Source organism: Notechis scutatus, chromosome Z (assembly GCF_049901735.1).
Source record: "Notechis scutatus isolate UNSWTSFEM ecotype Mainland chromosome Z, rNotScu1.2, whole genome shotgun sequence".
NCBI classification, from domain to species: Eukaryota; Metazoa; Chordata; class Lepidosauria; order Squamata; family Elapidae; genus Notechis; species Notechis scutatus.
The window spans coordinates 115447993-115463019 of NC_142025.1; positions in this window are offsets into that span (position 1 = coordinate 115447993).

Consider the following 15027-nt stretch of genomic DNA (forward strand, 5'->3'; position numbering starts at 1 on the left):
TATACATGTATATATATTTTTTCTTAACTTAAACTATGTTTTTCTGGCAGGGGGCGGGGGAAAGTGAGAATTAAGAAATTTTCTAACACTGCCAACTAGAGGCTTGAAAATATTTTATCTGAACTGGAGAGAATTGTGAAAGACTCCTTCTCAAGAGCATTTCAATTTGATAAGATAGAGGGAAGAGCGCAGCAGAATATTATTACAGGTGTTCTTCTGGACTTCTATCAACATCTTAACATTTGAGGCTTGGCTTTGAAGCTTGTGGAGAAGAGAGTCATAATAAGAGCCTTGGACAACTAAACAAAGTGCAGTGTGTTTTCTTATTTTTTTTTTCAGTTGTGTTACCCCTCCTTACCAGCTTCTCTGTAAACTTTAATTTTAGTAATATTCTTATTTTTGCTTTTTATTTTAAAGGGAAAGCCTCAGAATTTTTTTTTTACTTTTCTTTTCTTTTCCTTCTCTCCACTGGGATTTTTGCTTTTTCCATCCATGTTTTTGGACTATTCTGGTTTTTCTTTTTTATTATTGAGATTTCCTAACTGGATTAAAGTGTGAAGAATCTGAAGAAATTTTTTCTTTTCTTTTGTTCTTTTTTTATTATCTTTGGGCCTTTTCCTTCTTTTTATTTTTCATCTTTTATTGTGGATTATTTCATAATTGGATTAGGGTCTAGAAGAACCTGAAGAATTTTCTTTTTCTCTTTTTCCTTTTTCCTTTTTACCATTGGGCTTTTTACTACTGGATTTTTCCATTCTGGATTATAATTGGCTATTTTATCAGCTGGATTAAAGTTTAAAAAGAATTTGAAGGTCTTGAATTGTTTAAAATGAGCAGGAAACTCATACCTTCTGGCGTCTCTACCTCTACTTCTGCCTCCCCACCATCTGGAGGACAACGTTTAATTCAGACAACATTGAAGCAAGATAAAGAACAAGAAAAAGTGACCTTACAGATGATTATGCAAGGAATCCAAGATCTCAAGATAAAATCAAATACTATTGAACAAAGAATAGAGAAGACCGATGAAAAAGTGGAAAATATTCAACAAATGATGGTGAAGTATGATGAGAGATTCCAAAAAATTGAAGAAGAAGGTAAACAAAGAGAGAAGATTGGAAATATTGACAGCAGATTAACAGTGGTTGAACAAGATAAAAGTGGGATGCTGAGGTGGGAGATGGAGAGGTCAGAATTCTATCTCAGATTTCAAAATATAGAAGAAGAAAAAGGACAAAATTTGGCTGTGATAATGATAGAAATTTTGGCGGATGCTTTGGAAATAACAGAGGAAAAGATGATGGATGGAGTAGATGAGGTATACCGAGTTTTTTACAAGATATGCGATGAGAAATAACACCAAGGGAAGTCCATATCAGATTTACCAAAAAATCCATCAAAACACAAATATTACAAGTGGTAAGAGAGAAGACGTTGAAATACAAAGGGAAAGAGATCGTGGTTTTAAAACAAATACCCAGAAGAGTGAGAGAGATGAGAAGATAATATCGATTCCTGACCAAAATGCTATTGAAAAAGGAAGTGAATTATAGATGGCTGATTCCAGAAGGATTAATGTTTACGTGGCAAGAACAGAGACATAGAATTGATTCAATTGAGAAAGCAGAATTTTTCTACGCAGAATTTTTAGGAAGGAGAGAAGAAGAGGCAGAGAAAGAGGTCTCATTAATTGAGTTTCAAGAGGAACAAATGGGGACTGAAAAAGAAGAAGGCGCAGTAGGTGGACAGGTGGATATTAAAGAACAACGTGAACCAAGATCTACGACAGCTGCCAAACCTAACTACAAAATATAATCATGGAAGAGAAAAAACTGATTACAATTAATATAAATGGACTTAATTCAGCTGTTAAAAGAAGGAAAACTTTTCATAAATTAGGGAAATTAAAATTTGATATAATTTGTTTACAAGAAGTACATATTAAAAAACAACATGAACAATTGTTAGTACAGCCAAAATTAGGGAAAATATTTACTTCTTTGACTCAATGTAAGAAAAGAGGAGTGGTTCTATACATTAAAGAGGCTATCCCAGCAAAATTGATTTATACCGATGAAGATGGAAGAGTATTAATGGTGGAAATAATGGACAATAATATAAAAATACTCTTGATTGCAATTTATGCTCCGAATAATAAACAAGAAGAATTCTATAAAAAACTACACATGAAAATAACTGGACTGGACTATGCTAATATAATTATGATGGGAGACTTTAATGGAATTGTGGACAATAAACTGGACTATATAGCAACAACAACAAAGCAAAATAGAAAGACTCTCCCTAAATCCTTTTTTAAAATGATAGATGAATTAAATTTAAAAGATATATGGAGAGAAAGAAATGCTAAAACTAAACAATATACTTTCTATTCAAATAGACATTTATCATGGTCCAGATTGGATATGATTTGGATCTCAACAGAATTAATATCTAATATTCAAGAAACAAATATTGAAACAAGTACTTGGGCAGATCATAGCCCAATGACAATTAAATGGAAGGGACAAAAAAAAAAGATCGAGATGGACATTAAATAATACTATCTTAAAGGAAAAAGATTTTACACAATGGATGGAGAAAGAACTGGCTTTTTTCTTTAGAGAAAATAAAAAAGAAGATACTTCAATGCCGAATGTTTGGGATACAATGAAGGCATATGCTAGAGGTTTGATAATAGATTATATAAGAAAAAAGAATATTAGGAAAAGGCAAGCCACTAAAGCCTTGGAAGATGAGTATAAAAGACTTGAAAAAGAATTACAGAAAATGCCACAGAAAAAAGATATTAAATTGAAATTGGACATAACTAAACATAAAATGTAATTAATAGAGAAAGAAGAACTGGCACAGAAAATCAGAAATGCTAAACAGAATTATTTTGAAGATGCAAATAAACCAGGTAGATGGCTAGCATATAAATTGAGAAAGGAGAAAGAATCAAGAAAAATATTGCAGTTAATAGATGACCAAGGCCAAGTTTGTCATGGTAATAAGGAGAAAAAGGAAATTATTTGAGACTTCTACGGGCAACTATATAAGCAAGAGAATATTGATGAGGAAAAAGTCAAACAGTACTTACAGAATGCTAACCTACCTAAGATATCTAAAGAGACTGAAGAAATGTTAGAAAGCAATATAACAATGATGGAATTAACTGAAGCACTTAAGAAACAAAATAATGGGAAAGCACCAGGTCCAGATGGGCTCCCGGCAGAATTCTATAAAACATTACAAGAATCATTGAGCATTCCATTGTTAGAAGTTATGAATGAAGCTATGTCAAAGAAGATGATACCCAAAACATGGTCAGAGGCTTATATTACACTTAGTCCAAAAGAAGAGGCTGATCCACTGCAAATTAAGAACTATAGACCTGTTTCTTTATTAAATGCAGACTATAAAATCTTTGCTTCAATCTTAGCAGAAAGACTTAAAAAATATTTAAATAATTTCATTCATCTAGACCAAAATGGATTTCTGCCAAAGAGACAAATCAAAGACAATATGAGAGTAATCCTGGACACTTTGGAATATTATGAGGCACATCCCGAAAAGCAAATGGCTTTGATATTCCTAGATGCCCAAAAGGCATTTGATAATGTGAATTGGAGATTTATGTTATTACTATTGGAACAAATGGGTTTTGCCAGAAAATTTATTCAAGCAATAGAAGCCATATATCATAAGCAAACGGCAAAGGTAATGATAGAGGGAGAATTCACAGACTCTATTAATATAAGAAAAGGCACAAGACAAGGATGTCCCCTATCACCTTTGCTATTTGTATTGACTTTGGAAGTGTTGAATAGAAATATTAGAGATGATAAAAGTATAAAAGGAATGAAAATTAAAAAGGAAGAATTTAAACTGCAAGCCTTTGCGGATGACCTAGCATTTATTTTGGAAGATCCTTTAGAAACAGCTCAAAAGTTATTGGAAAAGTTAGAGATATATGGCGAGGTGGCTGGTTTGAAAATAAATAAAGACAAAACAAAGATCTTGACAAAGAACATGTTACTAAGACAAAGAGAAGAACTGGCAGACTTGTTGAAAATCCAAGTCACGAACAAGGTCAAGTATCTGGGGATATACTTGACATCAAGATGTAGTACATTAAAAGAGAATAATTATATTAAATTTAAACAACAGATAGCTTTAGATTTGAAGAAATGGTAAAATTTACAATTGTCATTAATAGGGAGAATTTCAACAATCAAGATGAATATTTTACCCAGAATCTTATTTTTGTTTCAAACAATACCAATTAGGCTTGGAAAAGAATATTTTGAAGACTTAAATAAAATTGTGTTGAAGTATATATGGCAAGGTAAGAAAGCGAGAATAAAGCTAAAGCTTTTGCAAGATGCTAGAACTAGAGGAGGTTTTGGCCTGCCTAATTGGGAGTTGTACTACCAAGCTGCAAATTTGTTGTGGGTCAAGGAATGGATAACATTAAGAAAGACTAGATTGTTGACACTAGAAGGTCATGATTTGCTGTTGGGTTGGCACGCTTTTTTATGGTATAAGGGAACTAAAACACAGGGTTATTTTAGAAGACATTATATACGGGAGTCTTTGTGGTTAAATTGGGAGAAGATAAAAAGACAATGTTATTTGAAAATTCCAGTTTGGTTATCGACTATTGAAGCATTTTCCTCTCCTATAATCTATAAGAAGGAACAAACAGTTAGATATGAGGAACTATTGGATGAAAAGGGTGAACTTAAATCGATACAAAATCTAGAGGAACAAGGTATAAAGATGAATTGGTTTTCATATGCGCAAATATACTCAAGGTATGATGAAGATTCCAAAACAGAGGGATTTTATGATAAACAGACTGATCTAGATAAGATTTTGACAGGTACCGATGAGAAGGTGATTAAAATATTATATGGTTATTTATTGTGAATTAAGCTAGAGGAAGTTAAAGAAACTATGATTGCTTGAGGGAAGAATTTTGGACATTGGATTGATTTAGAGAAATGGCAAAAATTGTGGTCTCAAAATTATAAAATGACAATGTCAACAGCTTATAAAGAAAATTTGTATAAGATGTTTTACAGGTGGCACTTTCCCCCGACGAGGATTGCAAGAATGTTCAAGAATAAATCTGAAAAATGCTGGAAATGTCATCAGATACCTGGCTCATATTACCATATGTGGTGGACTTGTGAGGATGCTAGAAAATACTGGACTAAAATTCGCATGTGGTTGGAAAAAATGACAAAGAAACGCATAGATTTGAAACCGGAGTTTTTTTTTATTGGGAATCTTACCAGATACATACAGTAAAGATTTGAAATATCTGATTGTAAATGTATTAACAGCGGCGAGGATTGTATTTGCTAAAAATTGGAAAATTGAGAAAATACCATTGCAGGAAGAAATTATTAAGAAAATATTGGAATGTGCTGAGATGAGTAGATTGACATTTGAAATTAGAGAGCAAGAGGACAAACAATTCTATAAAATTTGGGACCTTTTCTATCAATGGTTGGATGATAAAATATAATAATAGAATATTTAGAATGTTAGATAATAAGGAATATCTTTGCTTTTTCTTTTTCTTTTTTATTTGACATTATATCTATAAAGTGTTTTTTCAGGATAGATTTGGCATGAGTATATGATTTGTTATAGAATAAACTATTTAAATTATAGTTATTCCATAAAGCATGAATGAATAAAATTATAGTCCAATGTGGCTATTCTGCCTTAGCTATTTTGCCATAGAACAAATCTTGCCCAGCACATACACCACTCAGGGCAAATTCCACTGAAACTGACAGGATTAACTACAAAAGTCTGTGTCAGCTAGAAACTGTGTATTTGGTATTAAGACATGTCTACCTGAAAACTATCAGTCATGTAGTTTGCTCCTTGTGTCACGTATCTTGGTTTTAATGATTAACCCTGTGACTTCTTTGTTTCTTGCAATCACCCCGCACCCCCGTCTTTGGAATCAGCACAATAAAAGGGGACAGCGCAAAGCAATCAGGGCCGCCGGGACAATTCCATCTGCCCCAGGCGCGATGTGTTTCCTCACCTAAAGAAACTGTTTGTTTTGTGTCTTTTTCTTTGTGCCTTGGCACTCACCCTCGCGAGGGCTCCGCTAAATTATTTCTTGAAAGGAATTCAGCAACAGACTGGAGAATTGAATCAACGGACCGGTCGCTCGACGCGACAACTGGGGGCTCGTCCGGGATCCTTCGATTTGTCCGGGATCCTTCAATTTTCTAGTTTCACGGTGTGACTTCTGTCTAGGGGTGCATCGCCTTCACTCCCATTTCTACGCACCTGGCAAAGGCTCCGTACGAACGTAAGTAATGGGCTCCTCACTTTCCAAGGTTTCGTCAGGACATAGGGACGAACTTTACGATTTGGTGAAGAAGGCTAATTCCTTTCAAAAAATCAATGGTACCACTGTGTACCTATTTCTAAGAAATCTTTAAATAAATTTATAATTTACATAGAGGCACATTGTCCAGCCTATCCCTCTGCGGGAACTCTCCGCCATTCTCTATGGGAAAAATTAGGGAAATATCTACATGAAATTCCTAGAGCTCCCATGGATATACTAATTTCTTGGAGAGCGATAATGGCTGCTATAACCACTGTTTATCCGCCTTCTACTCTTCCTGAAACCTCTTTTCTCCTGTTTCCTCTGATTCCCCTTCTCCTTCAAAAACTACTAAGCCTCTTGCGGCTCATCTTGACACAATTTCTTCCTTACCACCTCCGTATCCTGACATTTCTTTTCCTTCTCCTTCCGCTCCTTCTTCTCTTCCTGACCCTTCTCCGATGAAACCTGTGGGAGGTATTATAACTAATCTTCTGTCATCACCTCTGCCTTTAGAAACAGAAGATCCTTCTGCTTATCCTATGACTATTATCCCTGGTGCAGCGGGAGGCAATGTTCACAGCAACATTGAGTTTAAAGTTTTAAAAAATATAAAAGATGCAGTTACAACTTATGGATTACACTCTCCTTTTACTCGGGGAATACTTGATTCTTTGGTCACCACTAATACTGTTATGTTACTTTATGACTGGAAAATGCTTTTCTCTATGCTTATGACTCCGGCGCAATATGTTGTGTGGCAATCTGAATATGAAAAAGGTGTTGAGGCTGAAATTCATAGGGGTTTGCCTGCTGGAGTAACTGTAGATCATTTAATGGGAAAAGGTCAATCCTCCACTCTAGCACAACAACAAAATTCCCCCCGTCGCAGTTTTGCCATTATTCATATGTGTGCTATGAATGCCTTAAAGCGAGTGGATGATTCAGATTTGCAGTCCACCCAAGCATTTTTGAAAATTATGCAAAATCCTGATGAGCCATATGCTTCATTCATCAGTTGCCTTCAGACAGCCCTAGATCGACAGATAGATAATTCTACTGCCAAACAAGAGTTACTTATAAAATTGGCTTTTTCCAACGCAAATCATGACTGTCAAAAAATTCTACAGCCAGTCGCTAATAAGCCAGGCGTGACATTGGCTGAGTTTTTACAACTCTGTAGAATTGTAGGAACAACCACTCATAAAATGAATACGCTTGCTACTGCTATCACTGCTTCATTACCGGATCCTAATTCCGCTCCACTTCTCCTCCCGATGCTTTCGCTGTAACACGCAACGGCAATTGTTTTAACTGTGGAAGCCCGGACATTTTAAAAATCAATGTCGTATGCCAGGGGGTGGGGCCGCTCTTTGTGGCCAAACCAGAGGTCCACCTCCCTCATCTAAGCCACAAACCATCTGTCCTCGCTGCCGGAAAGGCTATCATTGGGCTTCACAATGTCGTTCTAATCCTCCTCCTCGCTCAGCCTTCGGGAACTAATTGAGGGGTCTTCAGCTAACCCCGCCACAAAGGCTGAATTACCTGCCACAACATTTCCTGTTGTGCTGTTAGAGGATCTTGTGTATGATGATCCTGGCGCTGTTTTCACTCTTCCTTTAACTACAACGCTTTTCAAACCTCTGCCTCCTTCCACACCTGTCTTACTTATTCCCAATTCTTCCCTTACCATAGAGGGTGTGGTTGCTGCTCCTTACTTATATGATTCTTCTGCTCTTAATAATCTTGCTTTGGCTGCAATAGGGGATCGTTGCTTTTCTTTAAAAAAGGGGACAGTAGTGGCTACGCTTATAATTTTGCCTCTTTTTGAACCTCTCTCCTTGTTTGCATTACAGCAGCCTGTCCAAGCTTCAAAACCCACTCTTTCTGTCACACTCAATGGTCGCATTTTTGATGGTCTGATTGACACCGGTGCAGACGTTTCTGTTATTCGTTCCTCTGAATGGCCCTCTTCTTGGTCTCTCACAGAAGCTTCTTCAGTGCAGGGCGTAGGTGGGGCTCAAGCTGCTAAGGTCAGCTCTCATTGGCTCTCTGCTTCTACTAAGCATTCTACCTTAACTGCTTATCTTAAACCCTATATCCTTCCTCTACATTGTAACCTCTGGGGACGTGATTTACTCTCTCAATTTCAGGCTTATATTCAGCTACCATAGTTTTTCTATCTAAATGTCCATTTCTCCTTTATCCCTTACTCTTAAAACCTCTATTCCTGTTTGGGTGGATCAATGGCCTCTCACCAAAGAAAAATTGGAGGCTTTACATCTTCTTGTCCATCAACAGTTAACAGAGGGACATATTGAATCATCCACCAGTCCTTACAACACCCCTGTATTTGTCATTAAAAAGAAATCTGGCAAATGGCGTCTCCTAAACGATCTCAGAGTCATTAATTCCATTCTTCAGCCCATGGGACCACTGCAGTGTGGCCTGCCTAATCCTAATTTGATCCCAGCTGGATTTGATCTCATAATAATAGATTTAAAGGACTGTTTCTTTTCCATACCTCTGGCACAAAAAGATAGGATCATCTTTGCCTTTACAGTACCAGAGCTTAACAACTCTAAACCCACCTCTCGGTATCAATGGAAAGTTCTTCCACAAGGTATGCTAAATTCACCAACTATGTGTCAATTTTTTGTCAATGAGGCTCTGCGGCCTTATCGATCTCAATTTCCTAGTTTTCTTGTATATCATTACATGGATGATATCTTAATTGCTGCCGATGGGCCAAAGGGGACGGTCCAAAAACCTTCCCGATCCTCTTGACCACATTAGCAAAAGCAGGGTTACATATAGCACCTGAAAAATCCAGTCTCACTACCCGATGCAATATTTAGGCCACAAGGTTTTAGCTTCCACAGCATCTCCACATATCCCTTCACTCACACTTCCCCAGCCAACCACGCTGGTCCAATTAAAGCAGTGCTTGGGGGTTATTAACTGGGCTCGACCATATCTTGCTCTAACCACACATATGCTATCACCACTCTTTCAAGCACTAGTAGGATTGAAAAATCCAGCAGATAAGGTCTATCTTTCAGATCAGCACCTAGAGCCTTTACAACAAGTAAACACAGCCCTAGCCACCCGATGGGTAAACCGTGCACTCACAGACACACCACCTTCTCTTGCTATCCTTTCCACTCATCAACTACTGACTGCAATAATTGTCAAAATATCAGATGCAAGAAATCTTCATATCTTGGAATGGCTACACCTACCACACACTCCAAAAACATCTATTTTTACTAGAGCAGCGCAAATGGCCTCTCTTATAGAAAAAGGGCGTAAGAGAACCAAAGCCCTGATGGGAATGGATATTTTACATTGTATATTCCTTTTAAGATCACTCAATGGGAACCTCTTTTTCAGACTTCCACAACCCTGCAGGACGCGTTGGAAGATTGGTGTGGCCAAGTGTCGTGCCACCTTCCCTCTGATTCACGACTGCAGGTGTTGCGGACAGTTCCTTTTGTTTTACAATCACCTTTTGTCCAACAGCCATTGAAGGAAGGCTTCACTGTATTTACTGATGGTTCAAAAATATTGGAGCATGTACATGGTACGAAAATGCTCAATGGCATAAACGTTTAACTACTTCACAAACATCAGCACAACAAGCTGAATTAGCTGCCTTCCTATTGGCGTTGTCTCTTTTTCACAACAACCTTTAAATGTAATATCTGATAGCATGTATGTTACCCAGATGGTTGCTCATATTTTCGATGCATATATCTCCCCTGTTACCCCTCCCTCTCTCATGACACTTTTTTTGCAGCTTCAGACCCTGTTGAAAAAACGAGGGAAACCCTTATTTGTAGCCCATATCAGAAGTCATCAGCAATTGCCTGGATTCCTAGCAGAAGGCAATCATATGGCAGACGAAGCTTGTAAAATTATGGCCTCCTCTCCCCTTCTCCAACAGCCTTCACCTGGGGAGAGTCATGATTATTTTCATCAAAAAAGGAAAGCCCTAGTGCGACAATTTGGAATTACATATCAAGAAGCCACAGCAATAATTCAACAATGTCCAACATGTAGCTTGCAGACCAAAGGTATCCCCGAAGGCGTTAATCCCAGGGGTACTCAAGCCTGTGATACGTGGCAAATGGATATCACTCATTATCCTCCCTTTGCTCCCTGGAAATACATTCATGTATCAGTAGATACTTATTCAGGGTTTATTATAGCAACATTGCAAAGAGGAGAGGCTACCAAAAATGTTATTAATCACTGTATTCGAACATTCGTAACGTTGGGATGTCCAAAAATTCTCAAAACAGATAATGGTCCTGCTTATGTCAGTTCTCCCTTTGCTGAGTTTTGTCATAAATGGGCCATTACCCATAAGTTTGGTTTACCCTTCAACAGCCAAGGTCAAGCGATTGTGGAGAGATTGCACCAAACTTTGAAACAGGCCCTTGATCGGCACTTGGGGAAAAAAGGCTCAGGCCCCCCGAACCTCCCAACGTTGCAAAATATCTTAAATGTTTGTCTTTATACTCTTAACTTTCTCAATCTTACTGGCTCTCCTCCTGCCACGGCGGCTTCCCGCCACTTCACCAAGCCAGTAGTTCCCTCTTCCCGTCCTCTTGTCTATTTCAGACAGCTTCCAGATCCTGCGTGGAAAGGTCCTGCACAGCTCATCACCTGGGGAAAGGGTTACGCTGCTGTCCAACTTCCTGATCGAGTGCTTTGGGTTCCTGCTCGCTATGTCAGACCTTACCATGGCAAACCTGACTCTGATCCTAATCTTTCTTCTGATATCGATACTTCCTGTCTTTTCTCAATTTAGGGCATCTCCTGATGCTATTTTTGCTTTCCTTGCTGACACTGTTACCTTTGTTTTTAAAGATAATCTTCTTCCTGCATGTAATTATTTTTTCCAACACAACGGTGCGTTTCCTTCCTCCTACTTCTGACATAACTGTTCACTATTACTATTCTCCTTGTTTAATCTTTTAACTATACATGTCACTCCGCTTACTATAGGTTCCTATTCTTGCTTGGGGTTTTTCCACAATCACACCTATTTCAATCACACTGTTCTATTGCTTTCCACTCCTTCAGTGGCATCTCCTCCACTATCCTCCGTTTTCCTTACATTGCCCTCTCTAGCTAATTCTGAGCCACCTTTTCCTGGGGACAAACTACGATGGCATCTTCATTGCTGCTTTCCACCTTGTGATGTCACCACCTGCATATGGCATCATCCATCTTCCTGGGTTCCTGATCGCTACAAACCACCTGTCGCGCGAAGACGCCACCTCATCTATGACGACACTCATTGCAAGACTACGGCTCTCATTCGAGCTCGCCATCTTCGGTATCCTGCAGTCATCGGTGACAGCTCCATCTCTAACGCCATGGAATGTTTGCAACGCTCTCCAATAAAGAAGAAGGGCACCTTTTGGCGCTGGTTCCGTAATGACACACTGCTTGCAGAGGACACTCACTATTCTATTACTTCTTATTTTCATGCCACCACATTAGTCCTATGGAAAGTTCAACCCAGTGACTTTGGACAATACCAATGTGAAATTACAAAAATGGTCAAGGGGTTCGCCACTTCCTCTCGATTGACTCTTACCTTGTTCCAGCAGCCTGCGTTTCATGCTATTCCACGATTTGGCTATTGTCGCACTCCTCGAAGCATACAATCATCTTCTACAAATGAACATCAACCTCAAACTTATACCTGGACTATCCTTGACTTTCAAGGAAAAATTTTAAATACCACCACTAACTATACTCGATGGCCATGGTTTCCTCCGCTTTTCATGGATTTTGCTGAAATGGGAACAGGAATCGAAAAATTCGCAGACAAAAAATTGCAAGCTGATACATGGGACAAGCAAGGCTCCTGCTCTCCAGCACCTGCTGACAACTATAGACTATATTTTTGCCCTGCCCACAGTACTGGCACTTCTCGTTCCGCCTGCGGTGGGGTAGTTGACAGATATTGTAAAAATGGAGTTGTGTATCCACAGGTCATATCTGGTGGGAAGCACCTACCAAAATGACTATATCCATATTACCCGTGCCCAAGCACAGCCTCCCTGCTCTCCATGGCCTTGTTGCGGACAGAGAATGAATCCACTCATAATCACTTTTACTGCACAAGGAAAGACACTTGCAAAAAAACAATGGATGGTTGGGTTTACTTGGGGAGGCGTCAGTGGGATGGTCAAGGAGATGAAGGAAAGTTTTTACAATTCGCCTCTCGATATCCATGTCCACTTATGATGTTGGTCCCAATCCCAATTTGAAATCAATCTTTCTACAAAAACCCAATATCCAGGTGAATCCATTAGTACAGTTGGTCAATTCTTCTTTCACATTGCTAGCAACTACACTTAATGATTCATCCAAAACTGATCAATGTTGGCTTTGCTTATCTGATTTGCCACCATTTTACGATGCAGTAGCTTCCAATGAACCCATTAGTAACTCCACCAGTGACACACAATGCCGATGGAACACTTCCTCCATCACTATCACTGATATAGTCGGTCGGGATGTTGCCTAGGACACATCCCTGCCAATTACTCCCAATATTGTCAGAATGTTTCATCTGGGTATCACTGTAATGTATATCTACCAAAAGAAAGATCAAACCTTAACATTGGAGGCTACGGTCCTCTATACACCACCTCCAATGGCAATATCACGGCTCGCCTCAAGGGCCAATTCTTTATCCCAGGTAATAATTCTGTATGGGCCTGCTCCATAGGAGTCACCTCTTGTGCCCATGGTGATGTTCTTATTGCTCAGGGATCCTTTTGCATTCAGGTAAAATTGCTCCCAAAGATCACTTTTTATCCAGGGCGGAACTTGTTAACGAACTTGAACCTCCACAATTCCCCCTTCGTCAGAAACGAGAAGTCATAACAGCTGTAACACTATCTGTATTGCTGGGTCTTGGAGCCACTGGTGCAGCCACTGGAGTAGCGGCTCTAGCTGTTGGTCATCAACAGTTAGCAACCCTCAGTTTACAAATAGATGAAGATCTCAAACGCATAGAGACTTCAATTTCTGCTCTCCAAACTTCTCTCTCATCTCTAGCTGAAGTGACCCTTCAGAACAGAAGAGGTCTAGATTTGTTATTTCTAAACAAAGGGGGATTATGTGTAGCAATAAAGGAAGAATGTTGTTTTTATGCTGATCATTCAGGAATTGTCAAAGATTCCATGGCTGAATTACGTAACGTTTGAAGGATAGAGAGAATGAGCGACAACAAGGTCAGCCATGGTATCAAGGCATGTTTAATTTTTCTCCCTGGTTAACCACCCTATTGTCTGCCCTAAAAGGTCCTCTTGTGCTATTGCTTCTTGCCTGTACTATTGGCCCATGTGTACTAGGACGCTTACTTACCTTTTTGAAAGATAGTTTGAATACCCTTGATAATGAAGTTAACAATACTCAAAAATCGGTTAGCTTTCTCACATCTATCATTGCATCAAAAGATCTTGCCAAAAAACCCTTGCTGGAATGGTCCTCTGACCTAGAGTCAGAGGAGGAAATAGAACACTACTAACTCCTTTTCTCCCAAAGAAATTTTGTTAACTCTGCCCAGCCACGATTCGGGGATGAGGACTTTTCCTCGTATGAGTTGGTTCTGCAAGGCATCAACAAACCGAAGGGTTTGTTGCAACCTTATGGGACTACTCGGGAGGAGAAAGGACTCTACCTAGAATCATGAGCACAAAAATAAAGAAAAAAAGGAATTGTGGCTATTCTGCCTTAGCTATTTTGCCATAGAACAAATCTTGCCCAGCACGTACACCACTCAGGGCAAATTCCACTGAAACTGACAGGATTAACTACAAAAGTCTGTGTCAGCTAGAAACTGTGTATTTGGTATTAAGACATGTCTACCTGAAAACTATCAGTCATGTAGTTTGCTCCTTGTGTCACGTATCTTGGTTTTAATGATTAACCCTGTGACTTCTTTGTTTCTTGCAATCACCCCGCACCCCGTCTTTGGAATCAGCACAATAAAGGGGACAGCGCAAAGCAATCAGGGCCACCGGGACAATTCCATCTGCCCCAGGCGCGATGTGTTTCCTCACCTAAAGAAACTGTTTGTTTTGTGTCTTTTTCTTTGTGCTTGGCACTCACCCTCGCGAGGGCTCTGCTAAATTATTTCTTGAAAGGAATTCAGCAACAGACTGGAGAATTGAATCAACGGACCGGTCGCTCGACGCGACAGTCCAATGATTTTCTAAAAGCGATACTAGGATATATAAGTTTGGATTGATAATATGAATTATTATGTAAAGTAACTGTAATTGAGACTACGAAATGAATGCACAAAACTGATGAACCAACCGACATACTGTTTGTATATATATATGGAAGAGAGCTGATGTTTTTATGTTTTGTTCGTTTTGTTTGTTTTTAAAAAAATCAATAAAATTGTGTTTTAAAAAAAAGTTGTACAAAGAGATAAGAAGATTGGAGATATGATACCTGACTGAGTGAAGTTGAAAGAGACAAAAGCAGATCACTGGGATCACTAGGATGGGAAATTGATATATCAGAATTTTTTTTATTTGATTTATTTGATTTGTCAATTGTTTACAAGATAATAAGTATAAGTGTATACATAGTTATGAATACATGAAATGGGTACACAT